Raw genomic sequence first — 21,704 nt, forward strand, 5'->3', positions numbered from 1 at the left:
AAACCTAAACAACTGCTTTTTTTTTTTTTTTTTTTTTTTTTTTTTTATCAATGAGAACTATTTGGTAAAATGGCCAATGAGATAAAAAATAGAAAATTAATGCACACAGTCCAACAAGAGTCCAGTGCTTTTGCTATCAGGCAGAAAATAATGAAATTAATCAAAACTTGGCTCAGTCCCCAATTGGCTGGGTAAACTTGGGCTGTCATTTTCTAAGCGTCGGTTTTCCTAGCTGTAAAAGAAGACTATTGGCTTGATGTTAATGAGAACCCCTTCTACTTCTCGGACTCTGAAATTTTATAAAATCTACATAATGTGGACTCTATAGGGTTGACTCCATTTGAAATGTCACTACAGAATTACTCGACTCTGATTTGCTTCTCATGAGGCTAGTGATTTATAAATATCATTAATCTGCCTGACAAGCTGAAGAAGCAGTATCAATCCTTTTAGAACTTTAAAAAAAAAAAAGGTGTCAACTTGTTTTCTTTTGTACAACTAGGCAATGATAAGTTGGCTTAATCATATTCCATCTTAATTGCATATTTCGTATAAAACACTGTATTTGTGAGTCATAAAATATTTGCTGCATCTTTGATAGATATTGAAATGTTGTCATTTTGTTACAAGAAACAAATGGTGTTCGGGTAATTAGCTACTCATTTTATAAGAGTCATTCCATAGAACAGTTTTATTGAGAGCTTTTAAAAACAAAGGATATGTGTGTACTCTACTTAGTAATTTGGATAGATTTACTCTCTTTCCTTCCAGCTGTCTTTCCTTCTGGATGGGCATACTCATAAGAACATGCTAGAAAGAAGGAAATTATAGCCTCTCTCATGACTGAAGGGGCAAACTTAAGTAGGGAAGATTCTCGAACCTAAGAAAATTTGTATTTCCTTCCTAATTTCAAAGAAGGTTGGTAAGAAGCAAACTATATAGATTAATTTCATATATTTATATATATAAACTTAATTCTAGTTACTTCTTAGAAAGTAATCCATAGTATTAGAAGGTGGTGCTAAATACCAAATAAAATGTTACAATATGGCTAGACAGTAAACGAAGAACATATTTTTTAAAATAGCAAATTATAAGACATATAAAGCTTGATAAATACAACAAATTACAACAGACACGTACATCAATTATTTTCCTCCATTAAGCCTCGAGTGGAAGCAGTTCTCTTGATACTCTGTCTGTTCTCATTGAGGGGACTGACATTACATATCTCACCAAAGTCAAGAGATTAAATTCTTCTAGTTTTCCCCAAACAACTCCTTTTTCTGATTTTCTCAGTCTCTCAGGGTCAGATCTCAAGTCATCCTCATTGTCTTATCCTTTCTCATGACCCTATTCATGACTCACCCAATCTCGTTTTCTCTTTTGTACACCTTTTCCAGCCGTGCCTTCTTTCCTCCTTCTACTGGCACCACCTTAGTTCCAGTTCTTATCACTGTGACTAGAATTCTGCTCTAATCTTCCAATTGTGTCATCTGTCATGAGCCTGTCTTCTGAGCATCTGTTCTGCATACCACTGCCAGATTCATTGTCCTGAAAGTGTTTTGATCGTGCCACGTGTCACTCCCTGCTCAAAAACTTTCAAGGACACCACATTGTATATGAAATAAATCCAAAACTACTTAATGTGGCAAAAAACACCTTGTAAGCCAGATCCCAGACTGCCTTCCTGGGTTTACTTCATTCTAATTCCTTACCCAATCTCTGCCCCTATTAAACAGATTGCTTATAGTTTCCAAATACTGAAATTTTATACAATTATATAATGCCAAATCATTTGTACAATTAATTTACTAACACATTATATACTTTCTTGTGAGATTTCTCCCTTGATATTGACCTATAGTTTAAATCTTTATTGTTTCAGTAACTTAAAAAATTCCTAGCAAGACTGTAAACCCGTCAAATATCTGTTTAAACTTTGGCAAGTTGCTTAATATTTCTTCATCTTAACTTCTCAACTCGAAAATAATGGCACCATAGGAAGCATTGCTTCACCGAGTTTTCATGAGGTTTAAATGAAATAATGTAGATTAAGTGCCCAAAGAGTGATGGCTATTATTAATTGTAGTTATGTTTATATTCCTCACTGTCTTGTGTATAGAAGGTGAATGCTCAGTACGTTTGTTTACTTTTATGTTTAATTTGGATTCTATGATATTATTTTATTAGCAAAAAAGACTAGTAAGGGAAGGAGAGAGACTGATACACAAAATAGGAAATAACAAAAAGAAAAAAGGAAAAACTCAAACCTCTACTGTCACTTACGGTAGGGGTCACCTCAGCAACTACATTTTAGAACAAACTGGAATAGCTTTGGACACCTTGTTTTAGATGAAATCAAGGGCCCTGATATTCTAATATTCTTCAGTGTGTTTTCATAGTATTCTGAGGTAACATGTTTTAATGATTTTCTATATCAGAGTCGATATGGGTTTCGTGAAGAATATACCAGTGTGAAATGGTCCTGGGAGAAAGCAGAGAGATTAAGTATGACCGGTGACCCTGATGTTTTCTCATTGTTCAGGGCTCTGACTTTAGGAAGCACTCAGAATCTGCGGGAAATATCAGGATCTAGTGCCCATGCAGCTGATAAACAAACCACTGAAAGGCAGAAGAAGGGGAGTTTCAAGAGGGGTGGAAGATGAACAATTAATAATGGGGGGGCTGCCTGACTGACTTCATCTAGGTCAGAATTATGCCACATTACAGGTCTGTGTCAATTTGCTATCATGTTTGTCATCCTGTTCTTGATCAGGGGTTTTCACACTAAAGGCAACTTTTTCAGTTTGGTGTTTCTACAAATAATACTTTCCTCACTAGTAGCTCTGTATCCTCCCTCACTTCCTTTGATCTAAATCTTCCCCTTTTAACTTTAGCTGATAATGTAGATTGTGGTTTAACTCTCTTCTATTTAGTCCTGTAACACATCCAACTGGTATCCACCTTATTGGTTTTCACACCCTGGCTTCTGCTTTATAGCATCTAGCTCCCAGTGGATCAGCAATAATCACAATCGAGGAAAGAAATCCAGGGAATTCCTAGTGGTCTTTTGTAGTTTTCTAGAAGGAATTCTTATAGCATCTGTTTATTTTGAAATAGGAGGCAGTGTAGCTGATTACAGACAGGTGCTTTCACCTGCTATATTTCATGTTGGAGGACAGTTTCCCGGAAAAGGGTGAATGCAAAAATATTCCTTAAATTCCTTGGTTGAGCTTGAAATTTCTAAATTCCTTAATGATGATGTTAAGAGGAGGGAATATTAACTAGTTAGGGCAATATTCGGTCAACTCTATAATCTACTGAGAGAGAACTTGAGCTTGGCTTTGTAGATTTTCCTTGTGAATTTCTAGATTTTATATTACCTTCCTTTTAAGACACTTGACACTATAAGCCTTGATTAATTTATCTCATAGTTGGCTCCAGTTGTTTACCCTTCAGGATCTACCCACAAAATGTTATCTGCTGATGGCTGTGTTTGAAATACAAAGCTTCCTTCCATGAAAATGGAGATGATGTTTCTTATAACGCAGAATATTTTAAAAGTCCACTAGAGGTGACACAAAGTTCAAATGTCAAATTTAATTAGAGTTATAAAATATAAGAGCACTGAGAAAGTACTTGTTATAGTAGTTACCATTTCTGGATGTCTGTTTTTCAATTGTTTCTCAGTTAATTTACATATTGTCTCACTTTTTATTGTGAACATAATCTCTTAGTTCAGTTATCTAAAACTCCTTGAGGACAAATGATTTATTGTTCTGCTTAATACCAGATAAAAAATAGACCAAAAAGTAATACCTGTTCATATTTTAATACAAAAAACTGTATTCTCATATGTCTGTGAATATTAATGAGTGATAAAACCAAGCGATATAAAATTGAATCGAGAGATACTGTGAACTCTTATTTATCAGAAATTCAAACATTACTGATAAATTAATGTGTGGCAGTAGCTTTAGAACAAGAATAATATGATAGATATTTATACATGATCATGCTACTTACAGATTAGGTTAAAGTGTCATACCTGCAATGTTGTACAATAACCATACATTCTTTATGATGGCATGGAAGATTCTCAAGGATTCCCTTTAGTGATTGTTTCCATTTTCAAGTGTTAAGTTATGTTTAGCATAGTTGGTTATTATTTAATACTTTCTGATTATTTCAAGTTGATAAGTAGATATTTTGGAGAAATAGGCATTTTCTATTTAGTTAAATAACACAGTGGTAGCAATGAGGGATGGCTGGCTGGGTAATCAGAATTCTATTGATTTGGTGTGAAAGGTAGTAGAAATGACCTTTTGAAAGTAAGTTAACTCCTATACGGATTGATTATTAGTACTGAGGGAAATATGCTGACCCAAGACACATACCTGGATCCCAGCACATCATTTTGTAAGAGGGAAACAATTGGTCATAAAGAGGAATAGAAAAGCAATTACTGTTTTGCAAAATCCATCTCTTTTCCCAGAAAAGTGGTTCAAAGCTAGCATCCTACTGAAGACGAACTAGAACATCAACTCTATGTGTGAAAGGCAGTATATTTTCCATATTTCTGAATACTAGTAGGTTTATCTTAATTACATTTTGCTTAGATGACTATTGACAGGAGTCTGAGCATCCTGAGGACTCAGCAGGTAGCTGTGGAAGAAGGTGGGGCAGGAGTGTGACAGACAACAGAAGAAAACCAAGCTTGAATTTGACACATGCCAACAAAATTTACATTTCAGAAATCCCAGCACAGCAAGGTGACTGTGTTTACATTTTCTCTTGCTGTATGCTTTAGGCTCCCTGAGGGACATCTCCCGCATCTTTCTGATATATATATATCTCCTGCATTTTGAGCTGCTGCTTTGTCCGAATTAGACTAGGTATAAAACACTTGGAGTCTAGGGGATTCTTTCTGGGTTAATTACAGGACTGTGAGCAGCTTTGCAGGAGAAGGAAAGCAAGTTCAATGCCATGCAAGATGTGTCTGTGTGGTTTTAATGTGTGGTTACCTGTGCAGAGGCCAAAAGGCTGGCCTTTCCAGGGGCCCCTTCCTCTCCCCAAGCTGGTCTGGTCTGAATTCCCAGGACCTGTACCTGCATTTTCTTCCATTCTTCACTAGATTGTCAACTCCTTGAGGACAAGAATTGTGCCATTGTTCTATGTGCAACAAAACTAGAATGCTTACCTATCTCAGTTGCAGAGGGGAAAAAAAATCCTGGAGAATTAAAATGGTTCTGATGGGATACCAATCAGCAGTTTCCCATGTTTGACATTATTAATAACAAAAGGTAGTGTTTAAAAGAGTTTTTCTCGGTATATTGAAGGAACGGGGATGACATCGATCATGATGAGTGGTCAACAAGAATATTCAAGGCAGAGGAAATGCTTGTGGGGCAAAAAGAAATAACAATGTCCGTGTGAGTGGAGAACAACAAACTTTTTCTGATATATAAGATGACTTTGAGTACTTAGCTAGGCTCTACAGAAGAAATGTGAAAATGGATAAAAAGAGGACCTGCCTTCAAAAGCTCTTACATCTATTGGGGGACAGAAACATGAACACAAATTATTACACAAGGAGTGAATTAAGTTGGTGTGTGTGGGGGGGTGGGATTGCCGGAGTAGTGAACATGGGCTAAATATGAACTACAAGTGGAAGGAAGGAATTATAAGAGTCATATAGCAAAAATGTTAGTAGTCTGGCAAGGAGGCATTAAAGTATATTCTATTCAAGCAAAGCAGTAAAAAGATGTCTTGGGTTAAAGCAGGGATTATGTGGTGAGGAGCAGGATTGTTGGTGGATCTGAATTTCACGGAGTAGACATCAAGGAGTCACTTACTGGTGGAAATGGTTGGAAAGAAAATACTATCATTTATTGAAATCACTCTTTTAAATGAATCTCCCTGTTCGTTCTGATCTTATACAGGGCAGGGGCTATTGCTGTTTCGCTCACCATTGAGACCCCCGGTGCAGGTCACAATACATAACTGGTGCTCAATAAATATTTGTTGGGTGAATGAGTAAAATATTGATATCTCCATACTGTAGGTATTTAATTTTTTTAAAGTTCAAATCCAATTTCTAGCTAGTTTAATTTTTCCCAAATATATCTTTCGCTTCTTCATCTTCCCTAGTAACCCGATCTGTGTAGAATACCATGAAGGTACTGGTATAGTTTTTCAAAGGAGGGACTCATAGCCTCCTTAGGGAGAGAAGCCAGAGAAATGCCATGTTTGGTGTGAGCAGAACATCACAGAGTAAACTGAGCTGTTTCCCTAATGTCAGCATATTGTTCAATATTTTGGAATTTGTTAAATAAATAGCTACCCTTCCAATTGTGATCAGATATTTCTCACCTGAACCCTGGCTTAATTTGCATTTACCAATGAAGGTAAAGTTATGCAACCTCAATTATAATCTTGGAAAAGTATCAACAAATTCTGATAAATACTGCTTAAGTGTTAAAAAACAGGCAAGCTTTCTTGATCTCTGCCTGAAATAATAGCCTGGTAAGAAATTCAGGGATAAAAATTGAAAAAACAATTATTAGTCAAAATAATTTCTAAAGAGACCAAGGCAGGGCAATGGCCTTGAATTAAAACTAATTCCTCATGCTTCACCTATTTTTCCATTAAATATATAGATTTCTTCTTTGACAGATACAGGATTATATATTTTGTTTATTATGCCATGTAAAACCTGTTTCTCCTTCCTTCCTTCCTTCCTTCCTTCCTTCCTTCCTTCCTTCCTTCCTTCCTTCCTTCCTTCTTTCTTTTCTTCCTTTCTCGTTTTACTGTTGAATACAAACACACAGCCAAATACAACCAGAGGGACTATTCTTTCTGACTATGTATTCAGGTGTCTATAAATGTATACAAAATGTGGGTTTCCAAAATATCTGCAAGCTAGTATTAATGTTAAATTCTCTAGGGAGCTGACTTTTTTTGTTTTCTAGAAAACTGTGCTAAATATCTTTGTAAAGCAAGTATCAACCCATTACTAATCTATTTTTCAAGTATGAACTTGCCTACATTGATGCATAACTAAATTTGTAAAAACCACGAACAGCACTATCGTTCTGGGTAACGAGGTAGGGATTACTTACTTGGGGAAGAACTCATAAAAGGGGATCAGCTTGTCCAAAAGGTAAATAAGCCATGACTACTTACGAATATCTCTGTCTCCTCACCTTAACCCAATTCTCCATTCTATTTTTTTTATCCCTCTTTCTATTAAAGCATACCTGTTTTGCGTCTCATTCTCTTAGTTATATTTGTATATAAGGGACATATTGGAGTCACACCTAAATGTTATATGGTAAAAATTTGTAATTTATTAACATTTTTTTCAGTAGAGATAAATGTCCATGTATTTTCTACCGCACAAAATTATATATTTTACCTTACAAAAATTATAAATTTTCTTTGTACTTTCTTTTTTATTGTGCAGGTGGATTTATAGTCTTACTGCTAGTAAAGTTTGAACCTGTGGAGACTGAAAAAATAGTTTAAAGGAAAGTAAACTTGGTGTGTTAGGAGTAGCAAAGTACTTTTTGTTTATTTGGTTAGATTTCAGGGTCATGAAGTTCTTATGTTTAGAAAACAAAAACAAAAACAACCTAATCCTCCCCCCCTGCAGAATGCTAATGCTTTCATTGTTACTCTAAAATTCTAATTATTCCAGAAAAATAAATAATTTAGGCTGCATCTGTTATTAACATCTTTAGTCATCAGATTCTTTCCTGAAAGTTGTGGTAGGCCAGGTAAGACCTGAATGATTGGATACTTCAGGCAGAGGAAAGAATCATTAAGTGGGGCAGAAAAGGTGACCAAAGAGAAGGCCAAGTTGTTGGGAGCAAAATTTATTTACTTCACAAAATTTGTATTTTGAGTGCCAGGCATTTCTGTGCCCCTCAGCTCCAAGGCTCAGACCAACTGGCCGAGAGCTCCGTCAGATGTTAGAAAACCTTTGATTTAGAATTATGTTCCGTACTTGAACATAGCTGGGCCATGGACAATCTGCCTTGGAGATGCAATTTCTAATACAGATCCACCAAGAATGATTTCTTAAGTGATGTACAATATACCAATATAGGCCTTTTCAGTAGAATATTTACAACATTTACATTTAACATATTTAATAATATATTTAAATGGATAATCAGGCAGTTTAAATTCAATTAGGTTCTTCCTGACATAAGTATGTATTTTTTTTCCTACTTTGAAGTTTACCTGTATAACATAGTGATATAAAGGGAAGGCTTTGGAATTTTATATCCTGTATTCAGTTGCAGACATTATCACTTTCTATTGAGGGTGCCAAAAAATGTATACACATTTTAAGAAAGGAAAAAAAACTATTAAAATTGTAATACTCAATATATACTGATAACAAAAGATGAATCCAAGTCACGTTTGACTTCTGCAATCATAAGAGGTGCTCAAAGTAGTTCCCACCAGTATAATTTTAATATAGTTTTTTCCTTTCTTAAAATGTGTATACATTTTTTTGACACCATCTGTATAATTGCTGTCTTAGTCAAGATGCTTAATTGTGCCAGGCCACAGTTTCTTTTTCTCTACAAGAGGAATAGTATAATACAATTTTTAGAGGATTGCTGCAATGGTTAAATGAGATACATTTTAACATACTCAGCATATAGTACCTAGAACAAAGCAAGCAAATATTACATGGCAGCTATTATTATTATTCTTTGTTACCCATCAGCTGTCTCTGCTACGTGTGATGTGAAACTAAAGATAATATATTTTGTAGATCTGGAGTTATATAGTCTAAAGGTCAAAACTAGAGCATATTCAGAGACAGGATGAAAAAGCTGTGAACTGATATCTGTGCCAATGTAGGCACCGAGACTACTTTCAGTTGAGGGCCATTCCTAGAGGTTGACTCAGGGGAATGAGGACCTTGGCCCTGAAGGTATTACACCCTGGCCTCCATTATAGTCTGCCGTGTATGCCAATCAAACCCACTTGTTTTATATGTTTTATCTGGAATAGGTGCTGGTCTCTTTTCCTGGGGGAAACTTACAGAAAGAAGGTTGTTGGCATGAACTAGAGCCCTCAAGACCACTCTACTCTCAAGACCACAACACATCACCTCCCTGCTATTCCTCCCATGGCTAGAACCTCTGCAGGTTTAGGTGGCTTATCTCATGGGGTGACCTGGGTTATCATTACTAAGAGGTCTGAGCCCTTGGTCATTTTGCCATTCTTATCCATTTACCATCAAATCAAGAAAGGGATTATAAAGAGTTTCCTCAGTGGCTTATCTAGGTGACGAACATTTTCCTCCTTGGTCCTATTGTGTAATTTCAGCCCTACCTTCTGATAATCAAAGTCAGTTCCTCCTGCCATAAGTCTAAAGTGACCAGATGGCCATCATGCTTTAAGATTTCCTGGTCCTTTGACTATGTGTCCTCATAGAAGCCGTCCCCCTTTGGGAACCAGAGGTCGTGAGTCCACTGCTGTACATCCACTACTATGAAGTAGTCCACTTGGTCTGAGATGAAATTATGTGGGTGGCAAAGTGAAATTTATATCTGAAGATGTGTTGATTCCCATTAAAGTGAAGTACTGCCCTGTGTGCCCTTTCTAGAGTAGAAGTTCAATGTAATCGATTGCTATCAAGTGGCTACTTGATTTTGAAAGATGTTGCATCAAGTGCTCAGCATTGGTCACTGTTGCTGGCAGGTTGGATATTCAGCAGCATTACCTAGATCAGCCTTGGTGAATAGGAGCCCAGGCTTTGAGTCCATGCATAATCTCCACTTCAACCACAATTGGTCAAATCGTTCTGTTTACTTGGTTATTTATTGCTACTTCCCTATGGATGCTCTCTGGTGAGCCTCAACATGCAACACAACAATTTCACACTTCAAGCTATTTCCGTTTAGCCATCCACATGCCTCTTCCCTAGTTTTCTTTGACCCTTATCTTCCAATTTTCCTTTTTACAGTCTCCTGAGAAATTAGCCAACCGATATATTCTTACCGTGGGCTCTTTCTCTTTCCACACAAAGTGGATGATCAGGTAACCCATTTCAAATGCTGCCCTTTGGGAGGATTTTCTGAGTTTCAGTGCCACGTTGAGTGGGACTGTGTAGCAGTAGTCCATTTTCATGGACTGTCACATATTAAGACACCCACATACTGAGATAACCCATCCATACACTAAGTTCAGATTTTTTTTCCTGCTCTTAGCTGTCCATAAGGGATATCTTCCAATGAGGATAGAGATACAAATATAGACATATGAAACAGTTGACCTTGAACAATGCAAGAGTTAGGGGCACTGACCCCTCATGCAGTCACAAATCTGCATATAACTTTTGACTCCAAAAACCTAGTTGTCCTTTGGTATTTGTGGAGAGTTGATTCCAGGACCCCCAAAGATACCGAAGTATGCGGATGCTCCAGTCCCCTATGTAAAATGGCATAGAACAATGCATACAGTTGGCCCTACACATCCTTAGCCTCCCAACCACTGAAAACAGTACAGGTGTTTTTTGAAAACTAGCTACATGTAAGTGGACCTATGCATTTCAAACCCGTTGTTCAAGGATTAACTGTTGAACAACAGTGCAAAGCTCTAGGTACTAAGCTCTAGGACACATACTCATGCAGGTTACTAGTGCCCCGTGATTCTTTCCATGTCTCATAATTCCAGATATACCATTTCCGTTTTACAGATTGCTATTCGATTTACCCAGTCTCATGATTTGGTGAGTTGGACAGAACTCAGCTCATGATAGGTAGTTTTGGAAGCATGGTCAACTGATGCCACATATTCAAGTGCTCTGTACATATTTGAACCCAATTGCAGACTGGGAAATATTTTTGTAAATAGTATATAAGTCTCTACTGCAGATGGCAGAAACTTTCTCCAGAATCCAGGGTCAACATTTGATTCTCCTAGTGGGGCTAACCATAAATTCCCCAAGGTGACTTTATCATCACAGATATATCTGTCTACAGGATCAAAGCCATGCCAGCCTTTCGTATCACCAGCAGATAGGTCAGAGTAGTATTTCCAACTATGGATTTTATTACTTCCAAAACTTGAAGGGGCTACCATACTTTGGATGTGAAAATAAATGATTTAGTTTTTTTTTTTTTTTTTTTACTTTGAAGGAGATATCTTCTAGAATACCCCTAAAAACTGCACTGATGTGGGTCTCTGAATCCTCATAGGGTTAATCTGGAACTCATGTGCCTCAGCTTTTTGTTTACTTTCTTGCCATTTTTTTTTTTTTTTTCTCACTGGATACAGTTAACAGGATATCTTCAATGTAGTGGACCAATGTGATGTTCTTCAGAACACTTAGATGGTCTAGGACCCAGTGTATGGTAGAAGAATGAACACATCCCTGGGGCTGTGTATATTCTTGTCTGCCCAACTAAATGTGAACTGCTTCTGAGCCATCTTCCTGATAAGGATAGAAAAAAATAAATTTGCCAGTTCAGTGGTCACATACTATGTATCTGAGGCTGTGTTAAACTGCTTTAGCAAAGACACCACATCTGCACACCCACTGCAATTGGGGCGGCACTTTGTTGAGTTTGTGGTAGTCCACTGTCATCCACTAGGATCTATCAGGTTTCGAAGGAGCAAATCTGGTGAACTAAGAGAGATGGATTAAACACGGACGACTGCCCTTTTATCACTTAAAATGTCAATAGTACTAATCTTTGCAGTCCCAGGATGTGCTGATGTTTTTATTTATTATCTTGGTCTTCCCCACTATGATAGCTCTTATCAGGCCAAGGAATCAACGTGGAGGTTCTGCCAACTACCACATGTTCATTCCAATTATACATTTGAAGACTGAAAAAAATTAGCTCTGGATGAGTCCATGGTCCCAAAATAGGTTCCTTTGATGAAGGTATAAACCTTATAGAGATCTGGTCTTTCCTTCAGTCATTGGGCTCTGGATTTGAGTACTGGCTCAGGTCCAGAAACTAGGCAAGAGATCTATCTTCTTATCGGGGAGGTTATCCTCAATCTTCTGATTATCTATCCATGACTTCTTTTGCTTGTATAAATTAAACATTATCTGTTGAGTAGTGTGCATTTATCTAACCTGTAGGAACTGCATTTCATCAGTCATCTCCATAGTTCTCTCTTAAGTTGTCTCATGGCTGCCACTCCAACATTGTAGCTTATTATGATCATTGTACCCACCTTGTTTCTGATAGTTAAATGCTACTACCTAACTTCAGTTGTTTTGGGGATCCTATCGTTGCCATTGTTATCAGGGCATAGTTCTGTAACATCCCTGGCCTATTAAGGATAGCTACCCCTGAGCTACTCAGTGATATCACTGAGGATCTTACCATTACTTATCACATTGGTAACTGATGTGTCTTCCCATGGAACGTTTTTGGCTGATGAGTTACTGGCTTTACGTAGTATATCTACTCTAGCACATCCACTTCTCTGAGACTTATGATCTCTTTCTCTACTGTTTGATCTTTTTCTCTACTATTTGCTATATTATTTCTACTCAGTGCAGGCCAAAATTTTTTCCAAGTTTCAAAGAACCACCATAGCTTTGTGTTAATATTAACTCCCATGGTTCTTGCCAGGTGTTAAATTCAGTGTTATAGGAGAGTATTTCCATAGCAATAAATTCTTCCCTATTTAACTTTTAAAAAATGTATTAGTTTCAGGTTTACAAAACAAAATAGTGATTAGACATTTATATACCTCACAAAGTGATAACCCCAAGAAGTCTATTACCAATTTGACACTGTACATAGTATTATTTACTGTATTCCCCATGCTATACTTTATATCTCCATAACTATTTTTTTTTTTTAAATTATAGTTGACATTCACTTTACATACCTCCCCATTGATCTAGCACCTACAGAATCCAGTTTATAAGTCTTTCTCAGTTCTTAGTGGAGCACATATGTTGGCGAGGTCCTCTTTCTTCAACATGCGAGTATAGTTTCTTTAACATATAATCTCTTTCCTCCCTTAGCAGACCTGACGTTTGCTCGGCCGGATTGTGTTGCCTTTATCCTAGTTACTGTTCTGATGGTCCATGCAGATATTTGTGGTCAATCTCAGTGGATGGTACACAGATTTTCTTGCAAGTCAGAGACTTCTAAAAATAGAAGTCTTCATGTGAGGGTGTAGAGTAAGCCTCTCACTGGGAGGAGCAGGTCACTTTTACAGTCTAGACGATTCGGGGAATCTGCAGCTTCAAGAATTTTAAGTGAATTCTCCCAGATGTCCCCATCTCATGACATAGAGTCCCTTATTTATTTATTTATTTATTTATTTATTTATTTATTTATTATTTAAGGCCCTGACCTTAGCATATCTAACCTTGAGAATTAAACCTTCTCTGGAGCTCTGCCTCTCTCATAATTAATTCCTGGATCTGCTGCAAGAGCTGAAAGTTTATTTATCTGATGACATGAACTGCCATTGTCTTTACACTTAGCTGTAAATTGGTGATTAACACTCTTAGCCTTTCATTGTTTTTGTCCAGTACATCAAGAGGCCCCAGCGACAGGTATTCTATTCCATTGTGCTAATCACTTCCTCTCCTCAGCCTGTGAAATAACATGAGACATTGTATACATGAATTAATTCCCTTCCACTGGTTTCTCACTCCAGTCCACTACTCATGAATATTTTAACAGTTGCTTTGCTACGGATCGGCATAGGCTATCAGTTTTCCACACAGAATCAATGATTAGGTTCTCATTGCCAGTCCAACAGAGAGGATCCAGATCAAATATCTCAATTTAGAGTTACTTTCTCAGTTCTCCCTTGTTACCTACCAACTTTCTTAAGTCAGGTTCCCTGGGAAACAAACTATGAAACAGCCAGTCTCTCTCTCTCTCTCTCTCTCTCTCTCTCTCTCTCTCTCTCTCTCTGTCTGTCTCCTTTTGGATTGGGTAGAGGGAGAAGTGAAATGCAATGCATTTGCAACAGAGGCCTCAATCAATCCTACTGGAAGCTCTGATGCTGAGATGGCCCCTGTGTTAAGTCAAGGTGCTAGGCATTTGAACACCCATATCAATTAGTCACTGAATTTGGGCTGCGCCAAGGCAGGGGGATAACCCTTTGGCCATGGCCAGTGTCAGACAGTGACTCAGCGATGTGTCTTTGGGAATTAACAAAACACTCTTAGCAGTTGGAGAAATGAGTGACAGTCCTAAAGCCAATATTTGTGTGGCACACCACAGCTATGCCACACCTTACATTTCCATTGATTCTGACGGTAGACTTGGATTGGAGGCTGAAATGCAAATATTATAATTGAGATTATACTGATTTTAATATTGAGGGTATACAGAATGTGTGTGCTCTCTGGGGTACCGCTTCTCTGCCCTTCCTCCTCCTGAGGCACAGAAGTATACTCAGAGGGCTTTCTCACTGATTACTTTTAAAAATTTATTTTTAAATATTATATTTTTTAATGTTTTTAAAAATTAACAGATTGAGGTTCTTGGGTGTTAAAAACAGTCTCTCTAATTTCCCACTGCATTCTTCTGGGTCTTTTTTTTTTTGAGCTTTCCTTAAGGCCTAAGTAGAGTCTGAGCTACATTGGGAGAGGAGTGCTGACAAACAGATACTATAACCAGAGTCTGAGCTTAATGTGGATTTGTGGGAGGGAAGAAAAACTTACCTTCTTTTGTGAGAAGGGACTCTGGAAAACTTAAATTTGGATACATAGACATTGTATATGTTTACCTCTGTGGTTATTAGTTAAGCAAAAAATTTGTATTCCCTTCTTAATTTCTTTCTATTTTCTTATTTCAATTACACCAGCACCTAGATTTCCCATAGATAATTACCAACTGCATCTGTTATGATTATTTATTTCAAAATGCTCTTGGAGGTAAGAGCTGGCTTATGCTAAGCATATTTAGTTTTAAGTTAAGAGACTTTTACATGTATAATTTAGCATACCATAATAAAAATATAAGAAAGTTTTAAAGAACTTACTTGATTTTTGAATGTTTTACTAGGGGCATGTATTACCTATCATTATATGGAATATGTTCTACCTTTGCTGAAAAAGTTAAAATATGTCTTTTTATTAGATATTTTGAAATAACTTCTTTATGGAATTTCTTTAAAAGCACCTTGTGATAACAGGAAAAGGATGAAATTGCAGCTCTGTTTAGTGAGACACTAATTTTAATTTTGGTTATAAGTGTCATACCCATTTTTCTTGCATGCTTTGAAGCATAAGTAATTGACTTTCACCCAAGATTTAGAATCAGAGCAAGTTCCATTGTTTGAGGAGAATTGCACTGACTCTAATACTCAAAAGGGAAGGGGAGGAAGGATACTAATTATGTAAGCCTCTAAGTTTTGGTCTGTTGCCACGCTGTGCAACATTCATTAAACTTTAAAATTCTTGCTTTTACTACAGAACAAAGACACATCTAGAGTTATACATAATCAGTGAGGTGAGAAGAACAGCTAGGAAGTCATATCAGTAATCAAGTTAAAAAGTCTGAGGTGAGATTAAGTAAAATTATGTTTTTTTTTTAATGTGTATAGTATAATTGGAATATTTTAGGAATACATAAAAATGTTTAATTTTTGTCATGAATTTTCTTTTCTAAATGAAGATAATGACCGCAAGTGACTATTGATGAGAGCCTGAACCAAAATAGTAGATCTAGAAATGGACTGGAGGTATAGGGAATGAGAGAAATTGTAAAGTTAAGGATTATAAGATTTAGAACTGGTTAGAAGTTTGGAAGAAAGAAATAGAGGAAATCAGAGGAAACTGGAGTTCCAGTCATATAAATAAAAGAATGTTGGGTTTGTTAATAAGTACTGTATGAGAAACTTAGAGAATATTATAGTTTAAGAATAAAGATGAAATATTGTATTTGAGATGATAATGATCATTCAGATCAAACTGGTCAACACATAAATAGGAATTAATACAAAGAAGAGAAGCTAGATGCAAATATATTGATTTGGTTGTTAGAAGAAAGGGGAATAAAAGAAGTTTGGAAAGAGGAAGACAGACCAGTGAACGATCCTGTTAGGGCTTGTTTCTAAAGAAGAACACTTATTTAAAATGATATCTTACCATACCTTAGACAAAACTAGTAATGGCCCCAGACCTAGGCCCAGAGAACAATCAGAAACAAACTCCTTCTGTGCTCATATGTTCTCTCCTTTCTGCATTGGACCCTCTGTCTGCACTCTTTTCTTTTACTTAAAATACGTTTTCACTGCTAAATTTTTACAAAGTTTAAAAGTTGACTGTTCAGGTCGGAACTTTATGTTGCTTTCTTGTTGAAATGCCTAGAAATCTGAGAGTTTCCATGTTCCGACTCCCAATTCCCAAGAGACAAAATTTGATTGGCCCTGTTTTCATTATTTGACCACTCCGGTTAAAATAGCGATGTCCAGAGAGGCTACCTAATCTTGGGGATTTTATACAAATATTATTAAGGTTTCATACAAATATTATTCATGCCCCCCAAAAGAGAAATTTTAGTAGAGTTATGGGATTGGAACCAGACAGCAAGAAGTTGAAGATGGACTCATGAGAAAGTACAGACAGCAGGTCTCCTCTATGCTTTGGAGGAGTTAGGTGGAAGGTGCAATAGCCTGAGAAGGTGATGCTGTTGAAGGAAGGCTGGAGGCTATCCTTTGTTTGTTTGTTTGTTTGTTTGTTTTATAATTGGATGAGATGTTAACATACTTATTGCTTAGCTTGGATGGACCCTGTAGAGAGAAAGAGACTTATGATATGAGCAAGAGAAGAGGTAATTGCTGGAGCATTACCTTAGAGGTGATGAGTCCATCAAAAGCACAGGAGAGATGACCCTTGGAAAGAAGAGATTTTTGTATCTTCGAGATGCACAGCTTTGAAATAAATATCTTTCTGAAGACTCACTGAAATTGTTCCAACTGGGTGACTGGATAGCTTCAATCTGTCCTTAGTCAAGGAGGCTTTTCTATGTCAACTAGAGGATTTCCAAGCAGATATGAGAATTGCGGCCTGGTCTTTGTGATGAGGCTGAATGTCTAAAGAACCTTTGTTGCCCAACTATGTTGTCTTTCTGTTTAGAACTTTATGTCTTTGAGTGCATTGTTCAACTACTTTTTCTGTGTGCTGCATGCTCTGAAATGACACGAAATGGGGCAACTAAAAGGAGACCTAATTTTTATACAACAATTAATTAAACCAGTTTCCACCATTTCATGAAATTGCTTCTCATGTGCTACTTCCATTATCAACGTACATGTTATGTTTTTGTTTATATTTTTATTTACCTATTTTCGTTGGAATAGGACTTATTTAATTTGAAGAATTTAGAAAACTGAACGTACCTACCACCCCAATTAAGATACAGAGCACTTCTATCACCCTCAAAAGTTTTCTCATGTCTCCTTCACCTTCAAGTCAATGCTCACCCTTCATAGGCAACAACTTTTCAAATTTTTATTACCACAGGTTAGTCTTGCTTTGAACTTAATATAAATGGAATCATAGCATACTCACTCTTTTTGTCTGGCTTCATTTGCTCAACATAATATTTTTGAGGTGTACATGTAATAGTGGTTGATTCTTTTTTATTCCTGGTTAGTATTCCATTATTTTGATATACTCTAATTTCTATATTCATTCTTTTCCTGATGGATATTTCCCCAATTTTGGACTATTATTAATAAAACTGCCATAGAAATTATCGTACAATTTTGTTTGAAAAAATATGTCTTAATTTCTCTTGGGTAAATACTTAGAAATGTAATTGCTGAGTCATAGTGTAAATGTAGGTTTAATTTCATAAGAAACTCAAAAACTTTCTAAAGTGATTATATTCTTTAACATTGTGCTCTGTAATATATAAAGGTTTCAGTTTCTCTACACCCTCTTCAGCATTTGGTATAGCCAGTCTTTTACATTGCAGTCATTTTTGTGTGTATGAAATAGTATCTCATTTTGGTTTTCAATTTGCATTTTCCCAGCAATTGAATTAATGTGGTAGAAGATATTTCCATCTACTTATCGGTCAGTTAGAAATTAGTCTGAAATTTTCACTAATTACTCTCCCATTGTGTTGCTTTTAAGGATATGCTCTTGGCATCAGAATTAATTTTTGGATAGGTAGAAATAATTGAACAAAGTGAGCTAGTTGCACCTAATCATCTATAAAGAATACTTTGTGAACACATTTTTATTGAGACTCTGAAAGTGTAGAGCTCTTTAGATTTCATTAATTAGATATATGGGCATCTAATCGATGTACAATTTGTCAGCAATATTCATAATTTCTTGTTATAGATTTACTTCGTGTAATGGACTCTGAAGCCAGTTAATTTGGGTTGCAATTCTAGCTGCCTCATTTCTGAGCTGTGTGGCTTTGGGCTAGCTACTCAGGTTTTCAGTTTCTTCATCTGTATAATGGGGATTAATAACAGTGGCTACTGCAGAGATTGCTACCAAACATTAATATAGAAAGCTACACTGAACACTCAAGAAAGTGTTCGGTATATAATATATATTAAAAAGGAAAATCATGTACAAAGCTATTTGGTAAATAGTTTAAAGAGATTAATTAAGGACTAAATATCGTGGTTCAGACTATAAGGACTGTAGGTAAAAGAAAAGATGACTTAAACTTTTGTGGAAAAGATTAGTGTTTATCTGTCCTTTGAAGATTGAGACCAGATTAGCTGGGGACATTCCAGGCAGAGTAAAGAACAAGTATAAAAGAAACCACCCACAAAAGAATAAGCTTAGTGGATCCGTGGAACCATGAGTGGCCCAGAGTAGAGGATGTGAAATAGTCTTTAGTAGGAGATTAAGAAGAGGAAAATGACATTTAAGGAAGAAAGATTAGACGGAAATCAGTTCATGGGATGGTTTGGAATGATGGAGAATATTACTTTAGGAGATCAGTAAGCTACTGCAATATTAAAGGTCTAAAGTAAGGAGAATGTAAGTTATTACAGTGAAGGAAGGAAGCTTTGGAACAGGAGATGCAGGCAACTACTTTAGCATCTATGAGATTCACCGTGTCTAACCATAATGGAGATAATACTCTTACAAGGTTACCATGAAGAGCATATGACTTGATACACACAAAATACTTTGTAGACTCCCAAGTATTTATAGAAATACTAGTACTAGATGTCATTGTTTATTCCTAACCCAAAGAGCAATGATAAAAGTGAGTAAAAAATACAGATGGGCTATAATTCAATGCAGAAATTCACAAAATATCTGATTAACTATATTAAGGAGGACGTACATTATCTGGCCTTTATTCTTGGAGAAATAAGTCTCTGTTTATTATTATTTTTTTAAGTGTACTAGCTTAGGATAAGCCTATTAGTCACTTTCTTGCTTGATCATTTTTGCTGGAAAACATTAATATGTATTGGTTTATTCTTTTTGCCTTATCATAAGGAAAAAAAGTGAATCATTCACAAGAACATCATTTTACATGTTACTGTGTTCCAGCAATTTTCATCGTCATGGTCACCCCTGTGACTGTCAGTTATATTGTGCATACAGTTCTTTTATACCTGCACATGAAAAAATAGATATAAAACAGGTATGCATTTTTATTTATCCAATGCAAAAATTCTAGAAGAGGCTTTTGAAAACTTGATTTTTAGCATCCGGTTATGTTCTCATCCCCTGCCTGGTTTCAACTCCTCTGTGGCTTCCTTTCGTCAGTCCCTACGGCTCCTCACTAGCTCTTGGTGTGGCTAGCTTTCCCCTCCATCCTCAGCTTCCCTGGTGTCCTCCTTTGCTGTGTGTATGAAGTTGCATGGTCAGCGTGCTGGTCAGTGCTGTGCACGGGCCGTCTCGCTCCGAGGAACCTCCGTGCACTTGGGTAGGTTCACTCCCTCTCTGCCGCAGCAGCTCGTCCTCCACCTGATGGGAACTTTCTGTCAGGACTTTCCAAACCACCGGGAATTTACTGTTGAACCGCTATTTGGGGAACCATTTTTATGTGTTTCTTTTATGTATTTTTGGGAAAAAATGTAAACCAGCAATCCTATAGTACAGGGTATTCACTGCTGAGGCGGTGCTGTAGTGAGAATCAGTCTTTCTTGCTCTATTCTGGTGGGGGATTAATTACAATCCTAGCACAGTCCCTGAGTTTAGGGCAAACTTGATGCAAATAAAGGGGCGGGACAAGTGAGGTTACCTATAGGGCTAGGGGCAGGGATTAAGCAGATGCAGAATAGTAGGTCAGACATGCAGGTGATACACATAGGGTTCCTAGGCCAAAGGTGGCAATCTAGGAGGTCAGAGTCAAGGACTGGAAGCCAAGCATCAGGCTTAAGTGGAGAGGGCAAGGCTGGGGAGGTGACCGAGTCGGACTATGTCAGATCATGTCTCCCTGTCTTCTCTCTCTCTCTCTCTCTCTCTCTCTCTCTCTCTCTCTCTCTCTCTTTCTCTCTTGCAAATTAACACCTACATACCCCGTTTACCTACTTTCCTGAATTTGATAAGAAACATAAAATTGTTTATTGATTTGGGAATACTTTGACTTAATTATGGTAATTATTTAACAATAAATTGCTGACTGTTTAAAAGTTCATTAGCTCTTTTAGCCCGCGAGAGGACCTAGGCTTATAGTCATATTAAATAGATCTCTTACAAGATGAATTTGTTGATAAACCTGCAAAAAATATATTGTATTCCCCATTCAACCCTAATATTAATTTGGGGTTTACACACTTGCAGTCAAAATCTGGAATCAAAGCTGTGTTACCTGGTAACTGCATGATCTAAGTCAGGTTTCCTAAAAACTTTAAACCCCATCTTCTTTATCTGGAAAAATAATACTCATTTCACACACTTACTATGGGAGTGAAATGAAAATGAGGTAAATTTTAGAAAATTACATACATAGTGCTTGGCACATAGTTAATAATAAATGTCATTACTAAGGTTTCACATAACAACATAGTCTAGCATTTTAATCTTTCTAAAAGATCTTCTTCCCAAAGACTTAAATCTTACCTAAACTATAGATAAATAGATAGATATTCTAGGGATATTCATGGGGACAGAAGGAAAAGCATGAAAAAAGGCACATTTGTGAGGCAACAATATGATAATCAAGGAACTGTTACTACTTCAGCGTGGCTGGGGCAGATGTGACTGTGGAAGTGAGTCTGCTAAGACGGACAGTGTTTTGAGTAGGAGGATTTATATCTTTTAAGAATATATTAATCTTAGGAGGAGTTGAGAGAAGGCCAAATTAGAGTTAGAAAAGCCATATAAGATACAGTTATAATAGTCCAGTGAGAAATTATGCAGTTCAAAACTAAGGCATTACTCCTGGGATGAGGTGATATATTTACATCAAGTGTGGATAGGGTTGGGTCATGTGAATCTAGAATGATATCAATCTAGAATGTACTCAGGAGTCATTCATCTAGAATGATTCCTGGGTATATGTCTTGGGTAAGCAGATCAATACGATAACATTAATCGAGATTAATAATTCATGAAAATGATTAAGTCGGGGATATAGTTTAATTTGGGCAACTACATAGGTGAAGACATTTGGTAAATAGCTGAAATGTGGGCCAATTCTTTTCTTTTATTTTTTTAAATGAATTTGGACGTGAGTATACATCTGTGAGACCATCACTACAGTCTATGCCACGAACGTATCCATCATCTCCAAAAGTTTCCT

General features: G+C 36.7%; 1 protein-coding gene and 1 long non-coding RNA gene across 5 annotated transcripts in view; one reads left to right on the forward strand and one right to left on the reverse strand.

Moving 5' to 3' along the window:
• The window catches only part of LOC109455492 (uncharacterized), a 108,270-nt gene extending 106,768 nt beyond the window's left edge, over nucleotides 1-1,502 (reverse strand). For both annotated transcript variants that reach the window (XR_012494750.2, XR_012494749.2), the window contains exon 1: nucleotides 1,369-1,502. This is a non-coding gene — a long non-coding RNA (uncharacterized LOC109455492). The remainder of the gene's footprint in view (nucleotides 1-1,368) is intronic.
• The window catches only part of UNC13C (unc-13 homolog C), a 505,001-nt gene that overhangs the window by 4,596 nt on the left and 478,701 nt on the right, over nucleotides 1-21,704 (forward strand). The gene's annotated exons all lie outside the window — the stretch shown is intronic.

Source organism: Rhinolophus sinicus, chromosome 3, assembly GCF_057876585.1.
Source record: "Rhinolophus sinicus isolate RSI-liver-muscle chromosome 3, RSI-T2T, whole genome shotgun sequence".
Lineage (NCBI taxonomy): Eukaryota > Metazoa > Chordata > Mammalia > Chiroptera > Rhinolophidae > Rhinolophus > Rhinolophus sinicus.